This window comes from Ictalurus punctatus, chromosome 18 (assembly GCF_001660625.3).
Source record: "Ictalurus punctatus breed USDA103 chromosome 18, Coco_2.0, whole genome shotgun sequence".
NCBI lineage: Eukaryota > Metazoa > Chordata > Actinopteri > Siluriformes > Ictaluridae > Ictalurus > Ictalurus punctatus.
The window spans coordinates 13,733,316-13,748,665 of NC_030433.2; the positions used below are offsets into that span (position 1 = coordinate 13,733,316).

General features: G+C 39.9%; 1 protein-coding gene across 4 annotated transcripts in view; it reads right to left on the reverse strand.

The window, feature by feature from the left end:
* Positions 1-15,350, reverse strand: part of nrxn2a (neurexin 2a) — a 462,873-nt gene that overhangs the window by 269,429 nt on the left and 178,094 nt on the right. The window lies entirely within an intron of this gene.

The window sequence follows — 15,350 nt, forward strand, 5'->3', positions numbered from 1 at the left end:
GAGAGAGATACAGGGATGGATATAAATATAGATGAACAAAGAGAGCAGAAAGGAAATATTGAGAGAGAGAGAGAGAGAGAGAGAGAGAGAGAGAGAATTTGAGAAACATTGGGAGAAATAGAAAGATGTTGGAGAAAGAAATAGAGATGGATAAAAAATATAGATTGAAAAACAGACAGAATGAGAAAGATTAAAAGAGAAATACAGAAGTAGATAGTGAAACACAAATAAAGAGAGAGACAGAGACATAGCAAAACAGAAAAATGCAAAGATGAATAAAGAAATGGAATGAGAACAGAGGGAAAGAAAGATTAAACAGAGGCACGAAAGAGAAATGCAAGGAGGACAAATGGATATATACAGAAATGAAGAGAGGGAGGAAGAGAGAGATAGAAAATAAATATAAAAAATAATTATTGACAGAGAGAGAGAGAGAGAGAGAAGAAAGAATGAGGAATAGAGAGGAAAAAAGAGAGATGCTGAGGCACAAAAAAAGTCTTTGAATAAGTAACAACTGCAACAATACGAATTGTAACCTATTTCCTGTGTCCTTTTTGCTTTATTCCATTTAAGGGGGAATCCATTTTAATGTGTGCTGTTGCTGCATTATTTTGCATGAAGGTGGTTTAATGTGTGTGTGCTAGTTAATGTTCACTAGTTAGTGTTTAGGAGGCGAGGTAGGTGGAAAAAATATCTATAAATATGTGTTGAGTGAGTCAGCAAGTGATGTAAGGTGATTATACAGAAGAAAAAGAGAGGTTGAGAGCAATTTGGTTGGTAGTATATAATAAAAATGATATATTTATGTTATTGTTGGTCTGTTTTTGGTCCAATTTTAGTTGCATGAATTTTGTCAGAAAACATTTTGAACAAAAATAGATCAGTGCCATGCTGAGAGTCAGAGTGGTTAATTATAGGAGACATGCATGATGGGTAAGACGTCATAGACTTCAGTTTCAGGATTGTTCAGTGGATGGACAAAATGTTTCGGTAGAACAGACACTGAAAAGCCTATTTCATCGTGGAAGAGACAACAATTTTAGAACTGTAAATGAGCCAACTTGGATTATGAATCGGCGCCAGAGACATTTGTTACACTTATTTTCATTAATACAAATTGTTTCCTGGATAGCTCTGTAAATAACATTGGAATACATTTTTGGAATCTTGAGCATGTGAACTATCTGCCTTCCAAATCACTGTGCTAATTATCTTACCTGTACTAGATTCTGACTAGCTAAGAGAGAACCACATCCAGATGGCATTAGTGACCTCCGAAAAGGACACACCACTGGCCCAGACATGCTGACACGACACAAATATCACAAATTCATCACTACCTCACTCAGTCCTGAAAATAAAGCCCATAATATGCACAAATGACAAGAAGAGAAAGACGCCATGAAAAAGGGACAAGACAGAAAATCACAGCAATATAAACAGCCGCAGTGACAGAACTTGAGCTTTCCACCTCGCTCATGCAGTGACAGTGGATTAAGAACAGAAACTGGAGGTGCAAATGAATTATACATTTACACACAATAATGTCCAATGCATAAAATCATGTAGTTATAGGTCAAGAGCCTCAGTTAATGTTCACATCAAACAGAATGGGGAAAAAATGTCATCTCAGTGACCCTGACTGTGGCATGGCTGCTGGACTGGTTTAAGTATTTCAGAAACTATTCATCTCATGGGATCAACGGTCTCTAGAGTTTCCACAGAGTAGAAAACATCTGGGTGTAACCCTATTCCCTGAAAAGGGAACACGATGTTGTGTGAGTTCACCCTGTGGGAAGCACCCTTGCGCGTGACCGGTATCTGAAGTCTGTGTGAAATCACGCTATTTATAGGTCTACCGTGGTCAGGTGACCAGGCATTTTGCGCACTGCGTGATTATAAAATGATGCCTGCAAATCACGTCATCAGCCTCTATCATCTGACGCAAAGACGCAATTCACAGGCATGCCCCAGTATGACAAATCTATGCAACATCTCATTCCCTTCTCAGGAACAGGGTTACATGCAAAATCCAGGTGTTCCCTTTCAAATGGAACTCAATGTTGCGTGAGCTTCATGCTTTGGGAACGAGTATACCCACTCCGTCGTACTGAGGGTATGGCCTATACAAAAAGGTCTGAGCCTGAGGGTCACTGTAAGACACTCTAGCCTGGGATGGATTCCATGTCCAAACTGTAATATTGAATGAATATGTGTTGTGTAGGCCACTCTGCCACAGCACACACATCCTGTAAGGGTACCCCTTTGGATAAAGCCTTTGAGTAGGCGACCCCCGTAGTGAAATGAGCCCTTATGACCAGAGGCATAGAAAGACCGCGTGCCTCATAAATGATAGAGATTGCTTCCACTATCCAATTAGAGATGCACTGTTTTGACACAGCATCACCTCTACTGTCACAGACCAATAACTGCTCCAACTTACACCACTGCCCAGAGCAATGGATATAAGTGCCCTTACTGGACACTATAGGTGCAATTTCTCTTGTTCTGGTGTGAGGGATGGAGGAGGGCAGAAAGCCAGCAACACTACCGGCTGGGCAGCAGATGTAGGCACATGTAATCTGGCCTAGGATATAGGAAAGCCTTGGCTTATCCAGAGGCAAAGTCAAGGCAGGTAGGGGTAACAGAGAGAGCTTGTAGATCTCCTACTCGCTTGAGAGATGTCAGGGCCAGCAGAAGACCTACCTTTAGAGTCAGAAGCTTATCTGAGGCTGACTCTAAGAGTGCAAATGGGGCACCTGAAAGGAACGTATGTGTGGTTTGCAGATGGGCCTCAGCCATCTGACACCACGCATAAATCTCGATGTTAGAGGATGTTGCCCCAAAGAGGCTTCATCAATAGAGGTGTGGCTGGCCAAAATGGTGGCCACGCAGACCCTAATTGTAGTAGGAGCCAACCCTGCTGAGAAACGTCCCTGTAAGAACTCCAGGACTGTAGCTATTTACTGTCTAACTGACGTTCCTCACATCATGGGACAAAAAGTTGCCACTCAAGTGCATACAATTTTCTCGTGGATGGTGTTCTATAGTTCAACATGATCTCTTGAGACAGCAGATCCCTGTAAACAGGAATCTCCCAAGGAGTGCTGTCTAGCATGGATATTATCTTTGAGAATCATATTCGAGTTGGCCAATGAAGTGCTACTAGCATCAGACATAGACCTCGGCCACGTGTGTACCATGGCATCTAGCCCCAATGGTGCGGGACGAGTGAGTGTGAACAACAGCGGGCAGAGGCGAACACATCCTCACAGACGAAAACAACCACTTCCGCTTGGCTGAACCTCCACCACACAGACTTCACTACTTGTGGAAGGAGCCTCAAATCCCCGGGCCTAAGGGCTTCAGCCCTGCCTTGACAGGATGTCTGCCCCGACATTCCAGTTGCCCGTAATGTACATTGCACTCACTGACAAAAACTTTCCCTCCACCCAGAGAACAATTAGTTGCGTCTGCTTGAACAGGGGACATGAACATAACACTCCCTAGTGGATGATATATGAAACCACCGCTGTGTTGTCTGTCACAACTAACACATGGTGACCTATCAACTGAGGAAGAAAGAATATTAGTGTTAGGAATACAGCCCACATTTCTAGGTGATTTATATGCCACTCTAGATGAGGGCTGCTCAAGAGACTGTGAGCTGGACAGCCATCTAGGACCGTGCCCAAGCCCGTGAGGGAGGCATCTGTCATTACCATCTTGCAATAAGGAGATGCCCCGAGAGTGTAACCCGAGGCTAGAACCCGGGAACACCTCCAAAATCTCAGATCACATAGGCATCACAGCGTGACACTGATTACTCTCAGTGGTTTCGTCCTCGGATGAAACCCCGACTTTTCAGATATCACTGAAATGGTCTCATGTGCAATAGGGCCAATGTTATGACATTGGCTGCTGCTGCCATAAGCCCCTGGAGGGGTATGCCCAGACAATACACTGGAGGGGAATGCCCAGACCCATCTTTATTTTGCTCAATGTTGATAGGATTGACCTATCAACACCTATTGGTGTGTTGGGGATAGAAACACATTCATCATAGTAGAATCCCATATAACCTCTAGAAAAGCTGTCCTCTGCACTGGAGAAAGCATACTTATCTTGAGGTTCAACCTGAGCCCCAAGCTCCTCATGTGGGTGAGAACAACATCGCGATGTTGAATCGCCAGCACCCTGGATCATGCTAGAATTAAACAGTTATCCAGGTAGTTTAGTACATGGATGCACTGGAGTCACAGGGGAGCCAGAGTGGCATAAATGCACTTCATGATGATGCAAGGGGGTAAAGCTAGCCCAAAGGGAAGAAACTAATATTGGTGTGCATTGCCCCCAAACGCGAACATCAGGAATTTCCTGTGACTGGCCGATATTTCTATGTGGAAATATGCGTCTTTTAGATCTTTCATCACAAACCAGTCCTTGAACTGAATCTGTGGAGCGATAAGATTGAGCCCAAACATCTTAAACCTGTATGTCCGAAGAGTACAGTTCAGATGGCGCGGATCTAAAATTTTCCGCATACTCCCATCTTTTTTGTGGACCAGGCAATAACGGCTATAAAAACCTCCCTCCCTCAAAGAAAGGGGTACATGTATGGCCCATTTGTCCAAGAGGGGTCTTACTTCCTGCACTAACTTTGGGCTCTGCTCTGTGCTGACTACTTTGGTGATCTATGAACCGGAGGGTCGAGCTCTGGACCTTGTAACCTTTTTCTAGGGTGGACAGAACCCATGGAGACACATTTGGCAGTAGTTTCCATGCTGCTAGATAGTCTTTTAGTGATGTTAACTTTTCCACATTCTGTTGGAGGGAAAGCATCAGATTTTCTTTGCCTTGTGACAGCTTGCTGACCAGAGGAGACTGAAAACTTGGGACGACATTGCCTAGGAAGGCCCTACAGTAATACTGGGGGCTAACTGACCTAACAACGTCATGCCCCTGACACCCCTGACTCCATGGCCCATCAGGACCACTCCTTCTTTGCCTGCTTGGCATTAATGATCATTCCCAGATCAGGCCTACTAGCAGGCTGTGACTGTGGCCACCTAGTCCCCCTGGCTTTCCACAGGGGGAGGCAGGCCACCTCACTCGCCTTGTGCCTCCCTTGCACCAGTGCTGGAAAATAGGGAACTCAACACGACGGGGAACAAACTGGCTGAACACCACCGTTTGCTGTTTAGCCTTGCAAAACTTGTCGGCAATGGCGTTAACCGTGCCACAGAACAGGCTGGAAGGTTCAACGGGGCATCCACCAGGGAAACCTTATCCTTATCCCCGATTCCTGAGAGGTTGAGCTATAGGTACCCCTATGCCACATCCGTGGCTATGCCAACCAACGCCGAGGTGGCCTTACATGGCTTACATGGCTAGACCCTCTAAATTCTCCGCCATTGATGGAGAGAGGTAGCTCGCAAGTACCTCCTTCACTTTCGGCATAGCTAAATACCCGTACTGTTCATTCCCCATGATGGCCGAATAAGCCGATGTAGTGGGGCTAGTGTACGTTTTACCCCAGAAGTCCGATATTGTGACACTTCTGGAAAAAAGAGGAGTTTTCTGCGGTGTGAGGGAGATTTATTTTCATTTGGGAGAAAGCGCTCATCCAGCCTGCTACAAGCCACTTCCTCTTCCCCAGGTCAATCTAAATTCAGTTTTTCTACAGCCCCAGTAATCAGTTCAAGTGGCTCTCTCTATGTGTGGCAGGATAAGTGATTTAACTATCCTATTGGCTCTGCTCGGGTTATGGCTTCAGCAGACCAATAAGGTGGGAGCTGCCCAATTATTTAAGGACCCTTATTTTGGTAAGTGCATATGTGTCTTGGTGATTTCCGTTTTCCCATTTCCGTTCAGTCTTAGAGCGGTGCTGATGGTGCGTGTATTGTGGCGAGTTGGCGGCGGAGATTGCGCCGGAGATCGCGTTCAGTGATCACAACATTAGCCGGTGGCTGAATAAGATGTATATGTATATTGAGCCGTGGTACCTGTAAGTAATCATACAACTTTGCGTCTGGTGTTTGTTCAACCCAATGGTAAGAGTGGGGAGTTGAGCATCTAAATCTTCTCTAAAACAAATCCCTAGTCGCTACATGTGGCGCCGCTGCATGTGACGCCGTTGCTGTTTTGCTTTACTGTAATTTTCTTGACTGTTTTGCTTGATCATTTTCTTGATCATTTTCTTGATTTGTTCTGCTTTACCGTCATTCTCTTTATTGTTTTATTTATTGTTTTGCTTTACTTAGTGGTTTGCTTAATTTATTGTTTTGCTTCGCTGTATAGTTTTGCTTAACTGCTTTGCTTATGGGCATTTTTCTGGGCTGGTTCGCTTACAGGTTTTGCTTTTGTTGTGTTGCTTAGCAGCACGCTTGGGCTGTCTGTTTATGTGCCTCGCCTCTGCCGTGCTGCATATCAGTTTTACTTTGTTGCTGGTGTAATTTTTATTTTGTTTTTCTGTTTGTGTTGTCTTTTCTTTGTCCAGTATTGTTCGTTGTGTTAATGTATGTTTTGTTGCTATTTTTATTGACTAGTTTTGGATGTATGTTTGGCTTATTTTCTGTAACCACGTGTAGTGTGAGACACTAATTGGTAAATTAGTGTTTTCCAGCCTCAAACTATTCTTTCAGGTTTGTTTTTCCACATAACCACCTTACTATTGATGGGGTGTATTCTATGCCTTATTGTCTTCCTGCTATAGTGGCTATACTTTTCATTTTATTTACTGTTTACCATAATTCTGGTTTGCTTAGGTGCTGTCAACTGCCTCTATTGCTTGTGTTGGTGTCAGTGGGCCTGGGTGTTATAGCCACGACACCACGGTGTCTGTAATATTTTTGTTTTTCTTTCTTTGTTTATCGTTTAGTGTGTTTGTGTAATTTTGGGTTAATGGGTATTTTCTTTCTCTCCAGTAGCCAGTGAGTCTTGGTGTGGGACAGAGGAGGCTAGTTGCATTCATTCGGTGGAGTGTGCTTCACAGCGTGCTCAGTGTGCCAACACAACGACTTCCTTATGGCGTAGGTAGTGTTTGATGATTTTGGTGTGACTTGAGGTGGGTTTGGATGACCTCCCGAGCTGTAGATGGCCTGCCTTGATCCTGCCAAGCCTGGGCCTTGAGAAGTGCTTAGTTTTAAAATCCTTATTGTGCTTCATGGGAGAGTGATTTTATATTTATTTGTTAAGTTTCAATGATGCTTAAGTGTCATAATAAAACATAATAAAACGTAATAAAATGTTTTTTATATTCATACTCATGTCTCACTCTCATGTTCTTTGCCCCGATTGGTAAAACTTATGTGTGCCCTTATTTGGAAGTATTTACCTGGTTCTCCCCCAGGGTGGTATAGTTGGATTTACTAAATTTGGATAAACGTTTCCCTCCACTTGGGAATGCCACATATGCTTGAGAGCTGCTCTCCATTTTTGGTGCACTGGATCCCCCCTCTGGCTCCTTGGAGTCAGAGAGGGTGGGTTGACTCTCCATAACGGAAGGAGGAGTAGCAACGCGAACTCCAAAACCCAGAGGTTGAGAGTCAGATCCAGAGGACAGAGCAAGAGATAGAGCAGCACTCGTCTCCTGCTCCTCCTCCAGATCCATACGGCAGCCCCAGACCTGAGCTGGCTGGCTGCCTTGGCAGCGGCAGGCCCAGATCCACATGGCTCCAAAGCTTAACTTCCTTTGGCCAAGAAGAGAGCGAGCCGAGAGCAGAGCTGCCTGATTGTGAAGCGTTCACAATGCACGCAGTCAGCCCCACTCAAGGGATTCTGCAGCATGGTCCACTTCCACACACTTCACAAAGAAAGTGTGTCCATCTCCCTCCATAATAAAATGGGAGCAAGGAGTAAGACACTTTCTGAACTCTCTTTGACTCATACATTCTTTTTTTCTGTAAAGTGACAGAAAAGTAAAGAAAATTTATTTCTTTTTTAAATAAGAGGATGTGAAGAGTTTTTAGGAGCATTCACACAAACAACCGACAGGCAGTCTTTGCTGAAGATAATAAGACTGATGACGTGGTTTACAGGCACCATTTTATAATAACGCTGCACACAGAATGCCATGTCACCTGACCACGGTAGAGCCTATAAACAGGTGTGACTTCACACAGACTTCAGATACCGGTCATACGCAAGGGCGCTTCCCACAACGTGAAGATCACATAACATTGAGTTACCTTTGACAGGGAACAGACGACATCCATTGAGTATCAGTTCTGTGATTGGAAGTGCCTTGTTGAGAGAGGTCAGAAAAGAATGGTCCGATTTGAGCTGACCAGATGGATGGATGGATAGATGGATGGATATATGGATAGATAAATAGATAGATATGCTTTATTGATTCCACAAGGAAAATTGCTAAAATTTGTCTTTCCAGTGACAATAACTTGCTTTGAAAAGCTGCTTGTGTGACAGTGCTTAAACAGAAGTCTTCAGGCCTGGAGTGTGGAGAATAATCAGAGTGCAACTTTCGAGATACTGAAGCTTGTGGCCTGAAAAGTACAGATGATATCTCAAGCTCCAAAAGCCGTGGGCAGAGAGAGAGAGACTGAAGCTAAGATTAAACAAAGGTAGCATGATTATATGAACAACCATCTCTTATGTATTTCTTGCTTGTATTTCCTCATTTGTAAGTTGCTCTGGATAAAAGCGTCTGCTAAATGAGTAATGTAATGTAATGTAATGTAATGTAATGTATTGTAATGTAAGGAATAAAACATGACACTGTTATAGGAAAACAATCACCATCAGGGTGGTGTGATGCGGCCACCCCATGGACTGTTTTGATTATTTTCCTATAACAGCAGGTCCCGAAGTGTTTCTTTTTTTTACTATACTGCAGCAATTTGCCAATGCTATGATTTTTAATTTATTAATGATCAGTGTTGGGTAAGTTACTCAAAAAAAAGTAATCCACTACAGATTACTAATTACTACTTTTAAAATTGTAATCTGATTACATTACTGATTACTGCACATAAAAAGTAATCAGATTACTAATTATTTACTTTCCCATTACTTTCAAAACCTATGAAACTTACAAAAAACTCTAGTCATAGCTCTTTCAGTAATTTTAGCACACGTCAATGTATGACATGATCAGAAAAAGTTGGATTTATCATAAAACTTGCCTCGGGTGTTGTCACTGTTTGTAGGACTACCAGACTGATAAAATATAAATCTTTTCTAAGTAGGCTAGTTTGGTGTCGCTAGCCAAGGGGAGGCACAGCTAAGCTATCGTTGTATGGGTTTAGCTGCTACAGTGCCATGCAAAGTATCTTTTCTTTATGGTCTGCTCAAGTTCACGTAAACTGGAACTCATATAGATATTTACACATCTTGTTTTCCTGCTCAGCATCAGAGGATGTTACTGTTTCAGTTTCAACCCCTTTACTGGTTATATCAAAACAAAACAAAACAAAAAAAACAAATAAATAATAATTTTAAAAAAAAACAGTGTATATCCATTTTTGCTCACACTGACTGTGTGAGCTAGCATTTGGCAGAACTGAGAGCTGTCAGCCAATAAGACACGAGTATTTCCATGTATTTTGCTGTAAACTCTGTCTGACTGCTCTTGCTCCCATTCACAGAAGATATAGAATTACAGGCGGTCATGCATCCATAATGAAAATATAAAACCAATAAATGGACAAGGCAAGCTATAAATAGAGCCAGTAAGGTAAACCACTGAAAAATGTGCCAAGCCACACAAATAGAATAATAAAAGAGGGATGTTTATAATAAATAAATAAATTAATTAATTAATTTTAAAAAAAAAATCAGAAAACAGCCGCTCTACAGGAGTTCTGTATTTTTTTTAATACGCTTAACATAAAGGCTTGTTAGTCCATGTGCCTCTGGTGTGGCTTTATGCATTAATTCAGAGCTAATTTGGGCAGAAAAAGAATAAATTATTTAATTCATTTATTCATGTAGATCACAACCTTCTTTAAATGGATTTCTTTTCTACATTAACAATCGTTACCTCTCATAATCCACCTCTTTCCTGATACATCAATCCACTGAACCGTGAATTATTAGAGATACAAAGCTGTATGCCTCACCTTTTCAATCATGAATGGTACAGGGGTTAATATGAATGGTATTTAGTGTAAGCTTGGTTGTATCAGCGGTATTTCAAGCATTTCTGTCTCACGTTAATGAAGTTGTGACGATTCAACATTCAAATTGTGAAATAAAACAGAAATATGGACTGAGAAATCTGAACTCTAAAAGGAAGTGCAGTGTTGCATTGACCCACTATTCATTCAGAAGATGAAAGACTCCTGCTCTTTTGTCACGCCTTGTACCAGAATCATCTGAGAAACAGGAACATAATGCATGAAAACACCATATATATATATATATATATATATATATATATATATATATATATATATATATATATATATATATATATATATATATATATATATATATATATATATGAGGTGTAATGATTCAGTTCAAATGTGATGCTGTATGATATACAGTGCCCTTCACTCATATCACTAATATTGGTGCCCTTGGTAAATATGAGCAAAGAAGGCTGTGAAAAATTGTCTTTATTGTTTAACCTTTTGATCTTTTGTTAAAAAAAAAGAAAATCACAAAAATACTCTTCTCTCATGGATATCAAACAATTGCAAACACAACACAGTTTTTATCCAAAAAATATCTTTCTTAAATATATATGTGCAAAAATTATTGGCACCCTTTTAGTTAATACTTTGTGCTACCTCCCTTTGCCAAGATAACAGCTCTGAGTCTTCTCCTATAATGCCTGATGAGGTTGGAGAATACATGGCAAGGGATCGGAGTACATTCCTCTGTACGGAATCTCTCCAGATCCTTCAAATTTCGAGGTCCACACTGGTGGACTCTCTACTTAAATTCACCCCACAGGTTTCCTATGGGTTTCAAGTCAGGGGACTGGGATGGCCATGGCAGAAGCTTGATTTTGTGGTCAGTAAACCATTTTTGTGTTGATTTTGACATTTGTTTTGGATCATTGTCCTTCAGGAAGATCCACGGTCATTTTAATATTTCTGGCAGAGCCAGTCAGGTTTTCATTTAATATCTGATGATATTTGGCAGAGTCACTAACAAAATGTATACTAACAAAATGTCCAGGTCCTCTGGCAGAGGAACAACCCCAAAACATTAAAAAAAAAACAACACCATCATATTTAACCTGAGGCATGAGGTACTTTTTCATATGGCTACCACCTCTGGTGTTTATTGCCAAAAAGCCGTATTTTGGTTCACCTGACCATAGAACCTGATCCCATTTGAAGTTCCACTAGGGTTTGGCAAACTGAAGATGCTTGAGTTTGATTTTGGATGAGAGTAGAGGCTTTTTTCTTGAAACTCTTCCAAACAACTTGTGGTGATGTAGGTGACTTCGGATTGTAGTGTTGGAGACTTTCTGACCCCAAGACGCAAATAACTTCTGCAATTCTCCAGCTATGATCCTTAGAGATTTTTTGGCCACTCGAACCATCCTCTTCACAGTGCGTTCAGACAATATAGACAGATGTCCAATTCCAGCTTGATTCATAAAATTCCCAGTTGACTGGAACTTCTTAATTATTGCGCCGATGGTGGAAATGGGCATTTTCAATGCTTGTGCTATCTTCTTATAGCCACTTCCCATTTTGTGAATCTCAACAACCTTTTGCCGCACATCACAGCTATATTCCTTGGTCTTACCAATTGTTATGGATGACTACGGGAATTTGACCTATGTGTTACCTCATATATATATCCCTGTGAAACAGGAAGTCATGGATGAACAATTTCCTATTCCTAGTCACCCAGAATGTAAAATATCAATGAGAATATATTTCAAATATATTTTTCTCATGAATTCATAGGGGTGTCAATAATTGTTGTACACCTATGTTTAATATATATATATATATATATATATATATATATATATATATATATATATATATATATATATATATATATATATTTTTAGAAACTTGTGTTTTGCAAATGTTTTATGTCCATGAATTCATAGTATTTTTGTGATTTTTTTTTTAACAAAAGATAAAAAGATTAAACGATAAAGACGATTTTTGCTCATATTTACCAAGGTTGCCAATATTAGTGGAAGGGACTATAATATGGTGGTGTCTTGATACGATAAAGAAAAATTTGACTGAACATGTGTCTTAGGTTTCCATTTTCAATTATTTAAAACAACATGAAACAACAATTAAAACTCTTAGCAGTGCATAACGAAATAAAAGCTGTGCATTAGAATTTGACATTGTAACTAAACAATAGCTCGCTGGCCAAGCTTTCGCTTTAGTTCAGAGTTTCTAGGTCTCAGCAAAATTTTCCAGCAACTATCCCCAATAATTCTAATAATTGTGACGTAGGGACTCATCTTTTTCTCAGTCTTTTTAACCTTGGGTGTGTCTTTGCTTTTTCCTGATGCTGGGGCAGATGAAAAGGTATTATGGCCGGCTAGTATGCAAGTACACTAGTACGCAAGAGCACAGGACTTCGGACTTAAAGGATCATGCCTCGATGGGTCAGAGCTGTTTTGGTGGTGCATGGGGGACCTACACAATATTAGGCAGGTGGTTTTAATGTTATAGCTGGATATGACATGGACAGCTGGACTCTGTGAGAAGATTATAGAATTATAATATTATAATAAAATTATAGAATATTCTCTACAAGCATTATGTCTAATTATGTTTAACAGTATGACTACCTGATGGTACTTTTGATACTCTTTAAAAAAAATTCCAAAGTCCACTATGTCAAATGCCAGCCATATGCCGTGTGAATAAAAATACCATGTATAAAAAAAGAATCATTTCTGAAGGAATAATCATTTGTAGCTATTGTAGAGAGAGACGATGATCATGAATGATATTTCAAAAAGACAGGATGCCAGAAAAATCGTCTTTCAAAATGAAGCCAATGTTATCTTGCCTGTTCATTTTTTTGTTTGTTTTTACCCAGAAAAAGTAAAAAGAGGTTGAAAGTATAAAAGGGCCAAACCAAAGTAGACAATTAAAATGAGAGGTCTACTATATAGTGCAGGTTGTTTACCACAGGGAGTCCAACCCCTGTGTGCTTAAAAAAAAAGAATTATAAAGCACAATTATAAAGCATATAAAAACATCCCTAACATGAGCAAAAAATCTGCGATTTTAATGAAATGCAATAATACTTAATCATGATCATCCATGTAATTTCACTAATAAATCATTTTTTCTGTCTTTTTGTAGATTAGATATCAGTTTTATTAATAGGCTAATTTTTTTTTTATCTCTGGACAATGTCAAAATGATTCACATTCCACAAAGAGATTAATGTTAAAAGGACATTAGCACAAGATAAACAATGACGAATCCATATCTTATAGGCTTTTGTGTTAGTGGGGAGAAGAAAAAAAAGAGAAAATGAGTTAAATGAATCATTGACAGTGAAATGGTGAGGGGAAGGGCAGGAGGGTCGAGATGGAGAAACAGGCAGGAGCAGCAATCGCGTGTGTTGTCTCAGAGAAATGTCAGTGCCACTAAAACATTCTGCAGCTGTTTCTGGTAAATGAGTAAAAAAAAACAACAACAACAACAAAAAAAAAAAACAATCAGCATACACAGTCATAAGAAAATGTCAGCTTGACACCACTCAGATAAGGGAAAAGCTGTAGCGTCGCAGCGCGCAAGCGAAAACAGCTAAATGTTACTAGCCATTATCAGATGCGCAAAATACTCCAGCTCTGTAAGTGACTCGAACTAAAGGTTACAACAATCAGATGGGAGGCTAATCAGCATGGGCGCGTGACAGACTACTTGGGGCTGTGCTCCATCATATAGTCGATGGCTAATAATGATCAAAACATTCAATCAAGGCAAACGGCTCTTGGAAAATTAGTGCAGCGCAAGCCTCCATCAAACAAAAACAAACTTTATCAAGGTGGTTATTGAGTGTTTTTCTTCCTAGGTTAGGCTAAATGAACAAGAGTAACTACTACCCTCCACTAGCACCCCCACCCCCAGAGCTAAATTGAAGGCTGACTGAATGCAAATGACTATATTTGCCAGCATAATTGGAGCACATTTACAGGATTATTCTTCAGCAATCACAGAGACAAAACAGAGAGGAACAGGCTGAACATGCATGAAGCCACTTCAATCATATTCAACCACTTTTAACTGGGATTCAAATAAATGTGCACACACACACACACACACACACACATTTGTAAAAGTGAAATCCACTAGGAATGCATCTTTACCAATATTGGTAATACCATGCTCATCATAGTAATTTCGTAATAATTTCTCCGATACCAACATTGGATAATATGTGATAATATAAAACTCAGCAAGAGGAGTTCTTTGCAGCAACCAACATTACACACCGACATTAGCTAGGTGAGAAGATATGTCTACAGACAACACAAGGTGAATGAAACTAACCGTACTATCAATATAGTACAGCACTATCAATGAAAACAATGAAATTATCTTTACTTACAGCTCTGCTTGATCTAAGTTAACTAATGCTGCTAGCTAATGCACTTTATTTTAAATCAGCTAGCTAACACTATAAAGAACGAGTCTAGTAAGGGAATATGCATACTTTTCATGCTCACTGTTAAATATAAAAACAGAACTAAATCAAATGTTCTGTAAAGGAATTAATTGCTCAATACTAACTACGTTATTCATTTTGATATCGTACCGGTATTGAAAAGTACCAAAAAACATGTACTTAGGGCTGGGAGATATGACAAAAATATTATCACTATACTTGAGGACTATGTGTATAACGATATATAATTTAGCTAGCAAACTGTCTGCGAAACACTAGTAAAATAAACCAAAAAACCTGCCACTGATGATACTTATCTTTAATGCCTACAAAGACAAAGAAGTTTAAGTTAAAAAAAAAAAAAGTCAAATCAACATCATCCATTCAGTGCCACTTAATTTCTATCGATTAAAAACGTTTAAAAAAAAAATAAAATACATCACCATACCAACGATAGCACAGAAAAGTGTTTCGTATAATCATTTATCACAATATCGTTATTATATCTATATATCACCCAGCTCTACAAGTACTGGTTCTCAATCTGGAAGTTACAAGGTTCCAGTGAATTCCTAGTTTGTGTGAAGCTTTTCTCTCCTTGCAATTTACCTTTAAAAAAGAAATCACAGTTCAAATTTCCTTCATGACTCATGGGCAACAGGTAGCAGATTTAAAAGCGCCACTTATAAACAGCTTTGTCCACCCCTTTTTTGGGTCACAATGGGGGCAAGTTCTGCTCTTGAATTCTACATTTAAAGCCCTTAAAT